Source organism: Elephantulus edwardii, unplaced genomic scaffold (genome assembly GCF_000299155.1).
Source record: "Elephantulus edwardii isolate Elephantulus edwardi_28Jun2011 unplaced genomic scaffold, EleEdw1.0 scaffold00062, whole genome shotgun sequence".
Classification (NCBI taxonomy): Eukaryota; Metazoa; Chordata; class Mammalia; order Macroscelidea; family Macroscelididae; genus Elephantulus; species Elephantulus edwardii.
In genome coordinates, this window is record NW_006399812.1 from 13,590,966 (window position 1) to 13,606,747 (window position 15,782).

Sequence of the window (15,782 nt, forward strand, 5' to 3'; positions counted from 1 at the left end):
GGGATGGGAGTGTCAGAGACAGTGCGATTGGCACAGGACAGAGCAGAGTTTAGGGCTGTTGTACATAGAGTCGCTATGAGTCGCAAGCGACTTGACGGCACATAACAAACAACAACAAAACCTTCGTGATGTTCAACTGTCAGTCAGTTCTAACCCAATATTATTGTCCTTATCCAGTTGAAACTGACTGGTAGCTGATTCTCCAGTAGCAATATAAATTGCAAAGGAGGAGACGACTTCTCTTTCTCCCGCAGATTAACTGGTGGATTCAAATGCTATGCCTCTGGATTAGCAGAGTTCCTTCCTATCATTAATCTATCAAAGTTCCCTTACATCTTATTTTTCCATCTGCTAATTTGAATATAATTCAGGTTGTTTCTGTTTCAGGAGGTATGTGTTGTCTTCAAGTAATGCCCTTAAATCTGTATTTCTAAATGTATCCACTTCAGACTTTTTAACATTTTCAATAAAGATAAAGATTCTGCCTTTTTCTATCTTTTGCACTTTCTCTGCTTATGCACAGCAGACATTCGTAGTCCAGTGCAGGGCTCAGCCGTTCTGCTCTTTTGTACATAGGGTCACTGTGAGATGGAGCTGACTAGCTGTTACCTCTGTCTCCGTGCTAAAGTTGGGCCTTTCTGCCGGTTTATATGCTCTGATACTAGACCCAATTTATTTGAGGTGTCATTATTTACATATTATAGAGTTTTTCATTCTATAACAAAATATCTTGATCCCAGTTTATAATAAGTATCAGTGCAATCTGACTTGATTCTAAGGTCAAGACTTTTCTATAGCGGCTCGCTTCACTGCACATTACTCATCTGAATCATCTTACAGTTGCCTAAATCGTATAATATCTGAATCCTCACAGATTTTTTCCTAACATTTTTATAAAAGGAGAAGAAGAGGGATGGATTCCGTATTTTAGGATCATACCTTTTTCATCAAAAATCTTGACCTCTGTACTCAGACTTTCTAGTGTCTGACTGTAAGTTATTACTGCCCAAAAAGATGTGTTGAAACCTTAACTTCAGTTATCTGTGAACCTGATCTTGTTTGTAAGTTAAGTTAATATGAGGTCATGCTGGAGTGGCCTGAGCCCTTATCCAATCTGAGTAGTGTTCTTATAAAAGAGAAGAAAAGCAGAGGCAGTCAGAGAGAAGATGGACATGTGACAATGGCAAGAAATTCCAACCATAATTCAAGAAACGTCAGAGCTATCAGAAGCCAGAAGAACCAAGAAATTATATTCTTCTAGGTTTCAGGGAGAACAGGGTCTACCAAAATCATGATAAGAATTGTGTTATGTGCCCTCATGTAAATTGGGGCTCATAGCAAACCTATGAAAAACAGATTTTAATCTTTCCTGATCATGCACAATCTTTAAGAATTCCAATTTGCCGTGGTGCTGACCTCCAGTGTGTCGACTCTAACACCACGGCGCCCTCCAGGAAGTTCTTCATGGGGGCAAACTGGAAAATGAACAGGCGAAAGAAGGGTGTGGAAGAACTCATCACCCTCTAAACGCGCTAAGGTGTCGAGGTTGTTTGCGCACCTCCTACCACCACACAGACTTTGCTCGGCTGAAGGTAGATGCCAAGATTGCTGTGGCTGCACAGAACGGCTACAAAGTGACTAATGGGGCCTTCACTGGGGAGATCAGCCCTGGCATGATCAAAGACTGTGCAGCCACTTGGGTAGTTCTGGGACACTCAGAAAGAAGGCATGCCTTTGGAGAATCAGATGAGCTGATTGGACAAAAAGTAGCCCATGTCCTGGCAGAGGGACTCGGAGTCATTGCCAGCATTGGCGAGAAGCTGGACGAGAGGGAGGCTGGCATCACTGAGGTCGTTTTTGAGCAAACCAAGGTCATCGCAGATAATGTGACAGACTGGAGCAAGGTCCTCTCGGCTTATGAGCCAGTGTGGGCCATTGATACCAGCAAGACTGCAAACACTCCAGCAGGCCCAGGAAGTACATAAAAAGCTCCGGGGATGGCTCAAGTCAATGTCTCTGACACGGTGACTCAAAGTACTCGTATCAGTTATGGAGGTTCTGTGACAGGGGCCACCTGCAAGGAGTGGATGTGGATGCCTTCCTAGTGGGTGGTGCGCCCCTCAAGCCTGAATTTGTGGACATCATCAGTGCCGAACAATAAGCTCCATTCATCTCTCCTACCCTCTACCAAGCAGCCCAGACGCCAAATAACTGCCCCCCATCACCACCACACGTGCTTCTGATGGTGTCACTTTCCCCCTCTCATGGCTGGGTCTTTCTTGTACCTCCCTTTACCGTTTACACCTTTCTTACAATGACTGGGACCTGGCCAATCACTTCTCCGTTTACTACAATGGTTGGAATTAAACATGTCACCAAGGTGGCTTTTCATTGGCTGGGAGGTATGAGAGGTGGAGCTTGCCCCTAGGTCCCCTCACTGCCCAGTGAGAGGGTAGGGAGAGCGTATCCTTCTCTGTTTTTGTCACATGCCATGAGAAAACCCTGTCCTTCCCTCAGACCCAGGTGTGCCACCCTCTCCCATGAGTCCAATGGCTGTGTATATTGTGTGTGATCTGCCCCATGTGAGGGGGGGAATAAATATCTGGCACTGAAAAAAAAAGCATTCCAATTTGCTTGAGTTCACTCCTACAGTCATCTTTTGGGAGTCTTCCTCTCTTTCTCTGACCATCCACCTTTCCCAGTATGATCCCTCCAAAATAAAAAATACCTGCTTCCTCTTGACAGCATGTCCAAAGTAGGTAAGATGAAGTTGCCCTATCCTTACCTCTAAGGAGTTAGTAAGTGACTACCCTTCTTCCAAGAGAGACTTGTTTGTTCTTTTCACAGTCCATGAGATATGCATGACTCTTGGTTTCCTTGCTCATGGTCCAAACTTCAGATGCATCATAGGAAGCAACTGAAAATAGATCAGGCGCTCCTTAGTCTTTAAACTGAATTGGAATATCAGTCTCCAAACTGTGAAACATCCACTTCTATTCTTATCATATTTGGCATTTAGTTATGGAAGTCCTAGGAAAAGAATATCCTGGCATTCCTGAGGAAACTTTAGGTGTCACTTAATTTTTCAAGCCTGAGTGTGTGTCCTCATTTCATAATAGCATTTTTTAAATATTTAGCTTTATTAATTTTAATGAAAGTTTACAGAGACTTAGGATTTCCATTCATTCATTGTTGCACTTTTCTCCCTGCCCACCCCCTCTCTCTCAATTTCTCTTTGAAAAGTAAAAGAAAAACTCTTTGTTATACAATCCCACCCCTCAAGTCCACTCCACTCTGCAGCCTTCATTCTGGACTCCTTTCATGACAATAATACCTAATCATATATCCCTTTTAAACAGTTCTCTCCCTCATCTGTTTCAATGCAGTATACATTATTTATCCCCTTTTTCTCAGTCTTTCCTCAACCCTGATGTCAGTCCCATTTTACAAAAGTGGCCCTATGCAATATTTGTCCTTTTGTGAGTGAGATATTTCACTCAGCGTAATGTCTTCCATGCAGCATAGTGTGAATATACCAGAGCTTCTCTATCCATTCATTTGTTGATGGGCGCTTGGGTTGTTTCCAGTTCTTTGCTATTGTGAACAAAGCCGCAATAAACATGGGTGTGCATATAACTGCTGGGGTGTCAGTTACGGTTTCTTTAGGTTTCATTCTTCAACGAGATGGAAAAGGCAATATCCAATTTCATTTGGAATAGAAAGAGGCTCAGAATAAGCAAGGTACTCCTAAAAAAGAGAAACAAAGTAGGAGGCAACTCACTCTGTTTTAAAATCTTACTACACTGCCATGGTGGTCAAGACAGCATGGTACTGATCAATGGAATAGAATTGAGAATCCAGAAACCAGCCCAATCTACCTATGATCAACTGATTTTTTACAAGAAGATAAAATCAGTTAAGTTGGGAAATGACAGCCTTTTTAACAAATGGTGCTGGCAAAATTGGAAAACTATCTGCAGAAAACAAGCAAGACCCACACCTCACTCCATACACAAAAACCAACTCAAAGTGGATGATAGACCTTAGACTAAAACCAAGGACTATAAATTTCATTAAAGAAAAGCTTGGAAGAACTCTAGAAGTCCTAATCCATAACATAAACAGTCTTCCAAGCATCCTGAAAAATCTACAACCAGAAGAGGATAAAATAGATGAATGGGACCTTCTAGGAATCAAATCCCTATGCACATCCAAAAACTTCTCCAACAGGGTAAAAAGGAAAGCTACAGACTGGGGGGAAAACATTTGGTAATGACATGTCAAATAAGGGACTTTCATCTAGTATTTATAAAATACTCGAGCACCACACAAGATAAATACCCAGTTGAAAAATGGGCACAGGATATAAACAGACACTTCACCAAAGTAGACATTCAGATGGCCAACAAGCACATGAAGAAATGCTCAAAATCCCTATCCCTAAGAGAGATGCAAAATCAAAACAATTATGAAATATCATCTCACCCCAGTAGGAATAGCAAAATTTAACAGAACAATAAACATCAAACACAGGCGAGGTTGTGGAGAAACTGAAACCCTTATTCACTGTTGGTGGAAGTGTAAAATGGTGCAACCACTATGGAAGTATTTATGGTGCTTTCTCAAAAAGTTGGAAATAGAAATACCATTTGACCCAGCAATTCCACTACTGGGAATATATCACAATAGCATTTTTAACATTTATTCCTTACTACATAATAACTTCAATCATTTCCCTGATTTAGTTGTTCCTTCTCAAGGTTTTTTTGGTTGTACAAAGGGCAAGTCCTTTGAGCTCCTGTTTGTTATATTCTCTGGGTTAGTGTCCCCTTGTGAGCATAATGAAGGCGCCTGGCTGTTACCTCTACCTGCCTTTCCTTCACTGGTTGCTCCTGTCTTTTTCCTCTTCCTCTGCATCCTCCAGGATTGCCTGAAGCCTGGCCATGCTCTCAGCACCCTCACTCAGGTTTCTGCAGTGTTAATTCCCTTTCCTGCTAGTTACATTTCTTACATTCTGCAGTGGTACTATTTTACCCTCAGTTTGGCTCCCTATATGTGCCAAATCTCTTTTCTCCTCAGTCTGCTTTTATAACAAGATGCCTGTGTGGTTGCTTCTGACCAGTAAAATGACACTGGGTAAAATCTCAAAACTTAGCTCACATTTGTACTCTCTGCTTTCATTCTTTAAAATTCATATAGATCGTGTTTTATACAGTGTTTCATTTAATCATTAATATACATCATATTTTATAAAATTAACTACTACTGATCTTTATCTATCATTACCACATCTTGTTCTCATGAATCTTTCCTATTCCTTCACTTCCCCGAATCCACCCTCTAAACTCTGCTATCCTAATGATTACCACCCTTTCCCTTTTTCTATTTCCTTTCCTCTCTTCCCTTCCCCTTTCTGAACATTTATATACATCTTTTCTTATTTGTCCTTACAAGGTGGGGTTATTTCACTCAGCACATGCTCTCTAGATTCCCCCATGTTATAGGACTTTCTATGAAATCATTCCTCCTTAGTATTAAATAGTATTCCATTGTGTACCACAATTTCCCACTCCAATCATTTGTTGATAAGTATTTGGGCTTTTTCCATTTTCTTGCTATTTCTCTTCCTCATGGTTTAAAATTACATTACTGTCGGGTCTTCTGTTGGTTACGTTTAGAAATTTTAATAATATACTAAAATATTTGTTGCTATTTTAATGTTTGATAGTGTCTCTTTTTTTTACTTTTCTAATTTTTATATTAGGTAGTATTAATAAAGTAACCAACATTTAATGATCAGTTATTGGTGCTAGACAATAGGCTAATTGATAAACTTCTGAGAAAATGGAAATTAATTTATTAAATAGTAAGTAGCTTATATACCTCTGCCAATTAAAGACTTCTTTTTAAAAAAATGCTTTCTGTTCTCTCACGTCTCATCTCGATTACCCCTCCAAGACTGACTCTACCTTTGTATGAGGCTTTCCTTGGCTTTTTACATTAGTAGCCATATGCCATAATTGCCCATTTGTTACTAACGTGTCACTCAGCATACTTTGCTCTAGATTCTTTTATATTGTGCAGATAGAGTCTCTCATCCTTAATTTTGTAATGTGAGCTTACTTGTACCATAACTTTTCCTTTTCTATTCTCCTATATATCAATTACCTGGACAATGTGACATTAAGTTTACTATAATCTTTCCTTAGGCTGACTCTAAACTCAGAAAACTAGTATTCAGTATTTACCAGTACAACTCCTTACCACTAAGTCTTCAGAGGTCCTTCTGCCATGTAATTGACCTCTGGTGGCCTGGTGAGTAAGGAGTTGCACTTCCAATTCAGTAGCAGGAAGTTCCATCCACTGGTTGCTTGATGGCAGAAAGATAAGTAATTTCTTACCATGGATTTACGGCTTCCGAAAGCCCACTGGAAAGTCAGCTGTGAGTTGGTTTCAACTCTACAACTAGGAGGTTTTAGAGAATCATAGGATTATTCAGAATTGGCTGAAGTATGTGTTGAATTGTTATTTTCTCAGAGCATCAATGCAGTGATCTGTGGGCCATTCAGAAAAGAACTTTCAGATCAAGTGAACTCTCAGATATTTGCATCAATTGTTTAAATGCAACATTTTAATTTGTTTTGTGTTTTATATATTTATGCCATTTTAGATTTTCCTTTATATCCTGGAGTTTATAATTACATTTTTAAAGTAACATTTTGATGTTTTACATTGTATTTTTTAAAAAAAATTTACAGTCATACTTTCTATTCTACCATATTTTTATTTCCCTTGCCAACATCAATACCAGAACATTCTGTTCTGGCCCCTTCAACACCATCTAACAAGAGCAGCTAATAAAATACAGTGAAGAAAGGGATAGTCTTTCCCATCAATATGCAAAAAAAACACAGAAAAGAGCCTTAGACTTTGTCTCATGTTAAATACAATCACTAACCCAAAATGAACTCTAAACCTAAATGTAAGAATGAAATCTCATCGCTTCTGGAAGGAAACAAAAAATAATTATAGGAACTTTTCCAAGATCAGATACAAAAAGATCCAGAAAAGTACACGATCAGTTTAATTTCATTATACTGAAGTTGTTTGCACTTTAAATAATCATATTTTTTTCAATTGAAAGGCAAGGTACAAACTAGCATAAAAAATTCACAAAATGTAAGTCTGATAAAGGATCCATAACCACAAAATATAAACCCATCACTGTCATCAAGTCAGTTCCAACTCAAAGCAACTTCCAGAGGCATAAATCCTTGGGTCAGCAGTGAGACATGCCACCAGAGCTCCCTAAAGAACCCATAGAAGTAAAAAAATAAAAATTGGGGGAAAGTGAAGAAAACTCTTTGTTTAGCCTTTATTCAACAGAAGATGCACAGAAGCAAACGGGTATGTGAAAAGGTATTCAAAGTCATTCCAACTCAAAACTCATTACATTAAGTAGGAAATGACTCACAGCTGACCCTCTAGCAAGTTTTCAGAGACTATAAATCATCTTGGAGGGGACTGACCCTTTTTTCCTCGGAGTTGTTGGTGTATCCAAACCACCAGAACAGTGCTCCTTTAGGTTGTTGTTGTTTTTGTGTGCCATAGAGTCAGAGCCGACCCATAGCTGGCCCTTCAGTGGGTTTTCAGAGGCAGTTAATTGCATGGAAAGAGTTTGCCCAGCCTTCTCCTACGGAGCAGCTGGTGGCCTCGAACCACAGCCTTTGCAATTGCAGCACAGCTTCTTGCCACTAGGCCAGCACAAATTCCTACAGCAACATTTTCAGAGCTCCCTTTAACATTATCAGTCTTTAGAAAGGACAAAGAACAAGTATAATGAGATACCTTTACACACATATTAGAATGACTTTTGAAAACAACTAGTAACACTCACTGCTGATAAGAATGTGATGTAACAAAATTGTTCATGCATCTATTTTATAATGTAAATTATAGAGCCACTTGGGAAAGCTTGGAAGTTTCGTATAAACACATACTTACTTACTTACTATATGGCTCGACAACTGCACTTTTGGGTATTTACCCAAGAGAAATAATAGATAATTCATACAACGGCTAGCATTCATATTATCAGAGCAATTATGTTCATGATACCCAAATGATAGAAACAACTCTAATATCCGTCATCTAAGGAGTGGATAAATGCATGGTGGTACATTTCACTTCAATTGTTTTCAGAATTCTTAGCTAACAGATATGCTTTCTAGGTCTTCATTGAGTATGCACTTATATCACCTCCATTTCTTACTGATGCTTAAACTGATGATGGAATCTTTAGGTTCAACTGCTGTTTCTTCTAAGAATACTATGGTTAGAACTTCCTCCTCTAGAATTCAGTGTTACTTATGAAAACTAAAAAAAAAAATTTGCTTTTCAGTTCTGAACGACTTGAACAACAATAGCAAATCCTTTTTCTCATAAGGTAACTTTCTCTTTTATCTTATTTTTTTGCATAATAATTATACTAACAAATCAATGATTGATTTGCCTATTTTCTCTCAAAAAAGGAAAAAGAATGTATGTGCATTCTTCACAAGTTCCATACACAGGTTAAGCACATCAAGATTAATTTTCCATAATATAATCTTCCATAATAGCTTGCGTCTGGAAACCCTATGAACCTGGAGAGAGGGTGAAAGGAACCCAAGCATCGAGGACTCTCCTTCATAGGGTCGCTATGAGTCGCCTGCAACTCGATGGCACTTAACAACAATAACATCAACAGAGAGAGAAAGAGATCAGCTGGCCCAGTGAAGAGAAAACGATGTGACCAAGACAAAGGTGGGTGACTTTTAGTTTGTGGCCCTCTGGCCAGTGTTTCATTATTTTTGCTCAGACATTTCTCTAGGTCGTTTAGCCCTGGTGTACAAGTTGCCGTCCTGCGGTCACTTGTGGTTGCTCTGAGGCTGAACACTGTGACATGGATGTGTCAAATGCGTTAATGGTTGGCTACCCAATGTGGACTGAGAGTGGGGTAGAGCTCCCCGATTAAACAAGCGTGGAAGGAGGAATGGCATCCACTTCCGTAACAGCTTCCCTCCGGAAACCCTATGAACCTGGAGAGAGGATGAAAGGCACCCAAGCGCCGAGGACTCTTCTTCACAGGGTCACTCACCTCGACGGCACTTAACAACAACAACAACAAAAACATTTCAATAGTCTTTTTAAGTATGTTTCTTGATTTGTAAAACACTGTTTTTTTAATATCTCACTATGATCCTTTTTCAAAAAGAACAACTTTTTAAATTGTTTTTATGTACTTAGATGCTTTTTTTAAGGGGTCCAAAATTTCCTAACGACTCAAGATAAATACTACTTCAAATAAAGTAGCCTTTTATGAACGTAAAATGACTATTTCCTGTTAATGATTTTTATCTTATGCTTTGCTTTTTCTAATATTAATGTTGTCAATAAAGCTTTCTTTTGATTTATATTTTCTTAGCCTATACTACCCATCCCTTTAATCTTCATTTCCTTTGAAAATTTCTTTTCGCTCTTTCTCTAAAATCGTAAAAAGCCTGTATTTTAAATTAATGTTGATCCATGAAAGGGTTTCATTCCACTCAACAAATATTTCTAAAGTACCTACTATGTGTGAATCCACCAGCTGCTTCACGGGAGGAAGAGAAACAATCTCCCCTGCAATTCAGTGCAAACCTTCGGGAGGGTCAGCAAAGGTCGCTACCAACTTTACGGTGCCTGATATCTTCACGGTGCCTGATATCTTTACGGTGTCTGGCACATTCACGGTGCCTGGTGCCTTCACGTTGCCTGGTGCCTTCACGGTGCCTGATGCCTTCATGGTACCTCTGTTCTATGTGTGCGGGTTGATATCTAGAGATGGACAGGACAAAAACAATGGTTCAACCTACTATAACTTAAGTTTAATCTTATTTTTTTCTAACTACTTAGATCCACAACCTATTTATTTTTCTAGTCTATCTGTCGTTACCTTCAAATTAAAAAGAGACAGAGAAAAATAAGGAGCTCATGCTCATTCATCACTGGAAAAAAGTAATTCTTAGCAGAGTACGAAGAAAAATTATCTTTCTTAACTTGATAACTAATATTAATATAAAACAATACCTATAACAAATATATAATTAATGGTAAGACTGAGAACTTTCCCCTTGAGATCAAGAGATGTCCAGTTGCACGTCATTTAATATTTTACTAGACGTTCTAGTCAATGCAATAAAATAAGAAAAATAGGTTAAAACCATACATATTAGAAAGGGAAATAGTTTTCATTATTTGCGGATAACATGCTGTGTATAAAGAAAATTCACAATAACCTACAATTAGAATGAATCAAGAACCTAGCAAAATGATGAATATGGGAAATAGTAAAATGTTGATTTTATTTTTATATACTGGCAACATTTTTATATACTGGCAATTTTCAAAGTTCTAACATTCATATTGGCATCAAAGAACAACAAATACCTAAACATAAACATAAGGAAAAGGTACACAACATCTACACTGCAAATTACAAAATAATGAGAGAAATTAAAGAAAAGCTAAATAAATACCTGATTTTGTAAAGACTTAGATTTATCTAGTTTGATATATACAGTCTCAACAAAAAAAACCTCAGAAGTGTTTTTTTGTGTAGATGTCTGTATGTGTGGAAATGGAAAAGCTGATTCCAAAATTTTTCTGAATTTTTTTTATTAATGCAAAGGGCCAAGAATAGCCAAGGCAATTTGAAGGAAGACATGCATAGCTGAAGAATTCATCCTGCAAGGTATCAAGATCTATTATAAGGCTACTGTAAATAGAACAGGGCAATATTTATACAAGGACAGGCAAACAACAAAAGCAAACCCAATCAGTGGAATAGAATAAAAGGGTCAAGAAACTGATTGAACAATGTTCAGTCACCTAATTTATGAAGAAGATGTCTCTTTAATGCAGTCTTTTCAATAAATAGTAGTGGATCAATTGAATATACATACAAAAAAAGAATGTATCTTGACTCTTATCTCCCATCACACATTAAAAATCAATCACAGATGGATTGCAGCTCTAAAAGTGAAAGGTTAGACAATAAAGCTTTTACAGGAAAATATCTTTGCAAACCTGAAATATATGAACATTCACAAATGGGATGAAATACATTAGCCACAATTAATAGAAAATGGATAGAGATAGAAAATTGATGACTTGGACTTTATTAATTGAACTTTTTCATCAAAAGATACCTTGAGAGATCAAAAAAGTCAACCACAGTGATCAAAGGAACCCACCACACATTGTACGTCACTTAGCTACATTTATATGTGGAACTCCTGAGAGTTAGTAAGAAAACATTTTTAAATTATTGAAAGATGGGGTGATAGAGGACATAGATCAATAGAGATTAATTTTATAAGACACAATGTATGGGAATGATCATAAAAAAACAGTGCAAATTTGAAAAAATAATAATAATAACTTTAAAAAAAAGGCCAAAGAGATAAACTAATTCTTCATAAAAGAGGATGTCTACATAATCAATAAACATATGAAAAGGTGTCTAGTAACATTGTTATTTTGACTAGCTTCCTTCAATTAGACTTCAACTCATGATGACCTGATGAGTAACAGAATCAAATTTTTCCTAGACCTGTGACAGCTTCCTGAAAGTTGGTGCGAACAGCTGAAATGAGAAACAAGGACAATGTCAGTGAGTGTGAAGCAACTGGAACTTCTATGCAGTTACTACTGGAAGTATAAACTGATACAACACTTCAGAAAAATGTTTGCAAGTATCCACTAAGTCCCTGGAGAAGGGCATCATGCCTGGAAAAGTAGACAGTCAACAAAGCAAAGGAAGAATGTTGAGACAAGCTGGATTGGCATAGGGATTTTAACAATGGGATTAAGCTTAATGAAGATTATATGAATGGAACATAGGCCATTATTGTAAAAATAGAAGGATAATTAGTAAGATGTGTATATATGTCACTAAGATGGCAGAGTTCAGTGGGTGGATTGGATGACAGGTATGGAACAGGACAGATTCAATGGGGACTTGAAAAGACAGTGTAATAATAGGCATAGATCAAAGGTAAGTAATTACACAAAACATTGTATATGAAAGATTATATAAAACACAATGTATATAAATGAAACACAATGTAAACTAATTATTGTATGAAAACCAATAAAAAACAATTTTAAGGAAAGAATGGTACAAGAATGAGAAAGGTTTTGTTCTGTCGAGAATAAAGCCTAGTCCAAGTCGACTAGATGTCACCTAACAGCAACAACTAAACCTTTGCCTAAGTCATTCCTCTTCTAGACTTACATACTTAGCCAGATGCATTTCAGAGTTTTGACCAAAGTAGAATATTCTTGCCAACACCACTCACAGTAGTAAAAAACTGGAAACTCCACACATGCCATACACAGTAAAGTAGTTGTTGTTGTTGTTGTTGTATACCATAGAGTCGAAACAACCTATAGCTGACCCTCCAACGGGTTTTCAGAGGCAGTTAATCGCACAGGAGGAGATAGCCCATCCTTCTCCCACGGAGCATCTCCCTTCTTCCCTTGAACGGCGTGCCTTCGGGATTGCAGCTCAGCTTCTTGCCGCTAGGCCACCAGAGCTCAAACAGTACAGTGTTGTTCTGTGCCGGTCGAGTCACCTGCGACTCAGCAACCACAGCCCTAAACCCTGCTCTATCCTGTGCCAATCTCACTGTCTCCAACACACCTACCCCCATTACCCCAGTCATTGAATCAATCCACTTCAGAGAGGGTCTTCCTCTCCTGTGTTGCCCCTCCACCTCCCAAGCATGACGTTCTTCTGAAATAGTGAAGTAGGTAAATAAAGTTTGATGCATTCACACAGTATAATAATAGGAAAATGACCAATCTACAACTACACGTCCCGGATGATTTTCACAAACATAATGTTGAGGGATAGAATCCAAACCAAATGCATACAATATTGCGTATTTTAATTTATATTAAGAAAAAGTCGGGAGAATGGGGAGGTGACTGTAGCTGGAAGGAGCAGCGGGTGGGTGTCCTCTGGTGCTGGCCACGTTCTTTCTATTGATCTTAATGCTGTCGTACAGCTGTTATTCTTCAAGCTGAGCAGTTATAATACCTGCATTTTTCCATACGCCGGCAGTACTTCAATAAAGCCACACAAAACATAATGGAATGAAATGTACCGCCTTTCCTTATTTGTATCATAATGAGCTATTACATTAAAATACTTTTTCCAAGCTTTGATAGCAATGAGTTTCTGAGTTTTGTACTTTAGTTATGTTGTTTGAGGGATTTATAAGAGAAAATTAAAATTGCTTCCCTAAGCCCTTTTAATTTTATTAATACAACTATAAATATTTAGTCCAACTTATGACTATAATTTTTAGCAACTGTTGTTTTATACTTTGAACATTATTTTCTATTTCATTTTATAGCACATTTACCACAATTGTATAGACTTTATTAAATACTTAACTGATTTCTACTATTATTGGCTTTTATAGCTCGTTCTTGACTTCCTAATTTTGGTTCATCTTTTGAAAGATTCCTGAGGAGAAAATAACCTTTTATGATTTTATCCAGATTTTTATCCTATAGCTGTTCTTTTTTCTAACACCTCATTTAACATAGCATGATTATTGTTTGTATTTTTTTCCCATCTTTGCTTGGCATAGCTAGCTTTGTTCTTCTTTACAAAAATAATTAATAATATTGAAGTAAAAACACCTTATTTGTACACTTACATGATTGGACTTAAGTTTTAAGAAAATGTATTTTCATGTCTTTTTCTCCACTAATCAACATTGAAAATTATAACACTCTCGCTTTACTCTTCTCTGTGTAAAATGATAAATACTGTGTACTTTTTTCATAACTCCCTCTCTGTATCAATTTTAGTTGTTGTTTGTAATGTGGAATTTGAATATTTCCATTAAAGAACTTATTTTCTTTTGTGCCATAAACTCCATAGTTATTTTCTAAATGATAATTCTGAATCAATATTATGTTTCCTTCTTAGTGTTTTGTGCCATTTCATTTAGACTATGTATTCTCAGTCCTTGAGTCCTTTATTTATACGCCGTCCATTCAGCTCTAGCAATTCTACGAGAATTTTTTTAATGAAGGGTGCATGGGTAGTATACTTTCTAAGTACTTGAATATTTCAAAATGTACAAGGTTCTCTCAGGGGTGATAGTTTCAACTGTACATTCAATTAAAAATTACCTTTTTTATTTCACAGCAGTGTGTGTACACTGCAGAAAATTCAGAAATATTGATAAGTTGAAAGTGCAAAAATAAAACCACCACACAGAGATTTGCCTTGTTGACGATCTAGACTGTATTTTCCCAGATCTTTTCTACACACACATACACATTTATCAAAACAAGATCATACTTACTTTGTAGGTGTTGTCTTGCAACCTGTAAGAACAATAAATAAACTTAATTCAATAAATAAATTTCCACTCTTCCGTAATATTAGGATATAACATCCTCCAATGCCCAGACTGCACTCAAATTCCTCTGTCTAGGCTGATTGTTGGTTCCAAGATAGTTTATCTTTTTTGTTTGTTTTGTTTTTTCTTTTTTTTTTATTGTGATTTTAATGAAAGTTTACAGAAAAGTTGGATTTTCATTTATTCATTATTGCCCATTTTCCTCCCTATCCTGCCCACATTTCACTAAAAAAAAAAAAAAGTCATTCATTGTTGCATAATTTCTTCCCTCCCCCACTCCTCCCTCACCTATGCCCCAGACCACTTTGCTATGCACCTCCTATTATGGACTGTTGTCATATAGATAATGCTTAGTCATATATCCCTTTTAAAGAGTTCTTTCTTTCATCTGTTATAATGCAGTGTTCATTATTTATTCCCTCTTTTCTCAGTTTCCTCCCAGTTCCCATTACCCTGGAGCACATTATGCTGAGTGAGATGTCAGTCACACAAGGACAAATACTGCATTACACCACTGTTATATCGTTAAATTGCTTTTCATCTAGAAAAAGCAGGACCAGCAGCAATTCAATGGCAGCACCTTCACTGTCCATGTAGAAAACCTGAGCCCATTTCCCAGCCAAGATCTCCTCCATGCTGCTCTACTCAACTAGCAACAGAGACCTACAGGTTGCTATGTTGTTGAACAGGTTTCAGTGGTGCTTTCACATTAATCCAACTAGGAAGAAAAGTCTGGTGATCTACTTCTGAATACCAGCCAATGAATCCTAATGATCCACAACCAGCCTCAGGAATGGTGAAGGCAGTATCCAATCCCATTGTGAGTGAGTCAAGAGCAAACTCAAGAACAGGTCATAGGAGCAATCTAGAACAAGCCCCCTTTCATGACAGTAGATGCTGAGGGACTGGGACAAATATTCCATCTCTGGATTTGACTGTCTCTTCATGTATTATTACTAATGCACAATCTTCTTTCTCTACGCTCTGTTAACAATTGTGTCTAATCTCTTGTCATTTAATATTGCAGAGGAAAATTCATATAGCAACTTGATCCCGCTCTCTGCTTCCTAAGATACTGTCTATCCTTGATGTGGTAAAATGCCATCAGGCTCTAGTTCCATTAGCCTCTTCATTAAGTGTGAATGCTATAACCTAAAAGCTAAAGTTTTCCTTGAGTGCATTGACTTTTCATCTGTATTTAATTTCTTTTTCTATGCTCTTTCACTCTGAAATTTCTATCACATGTGATTTGCATCTTCTGGACTTATCTTCTGAACTTTTTTTTATGCCATCTGTTCAATCATTTACATCACT

General features: G+C 37.4%; 1 pseudogene; it reads left to right on the forward strand.

Annotated features, from left to right (window-relative positions):
• The window catches only part of LOC102877121, a 24,598-nt pseudogene extending 22,437 nt beyond the window's left edge, over nucleotides 1-2,161 (forward strand).
• Nucleotides 2,162-15,782: the final 13,621 nt, after the last annotated feature.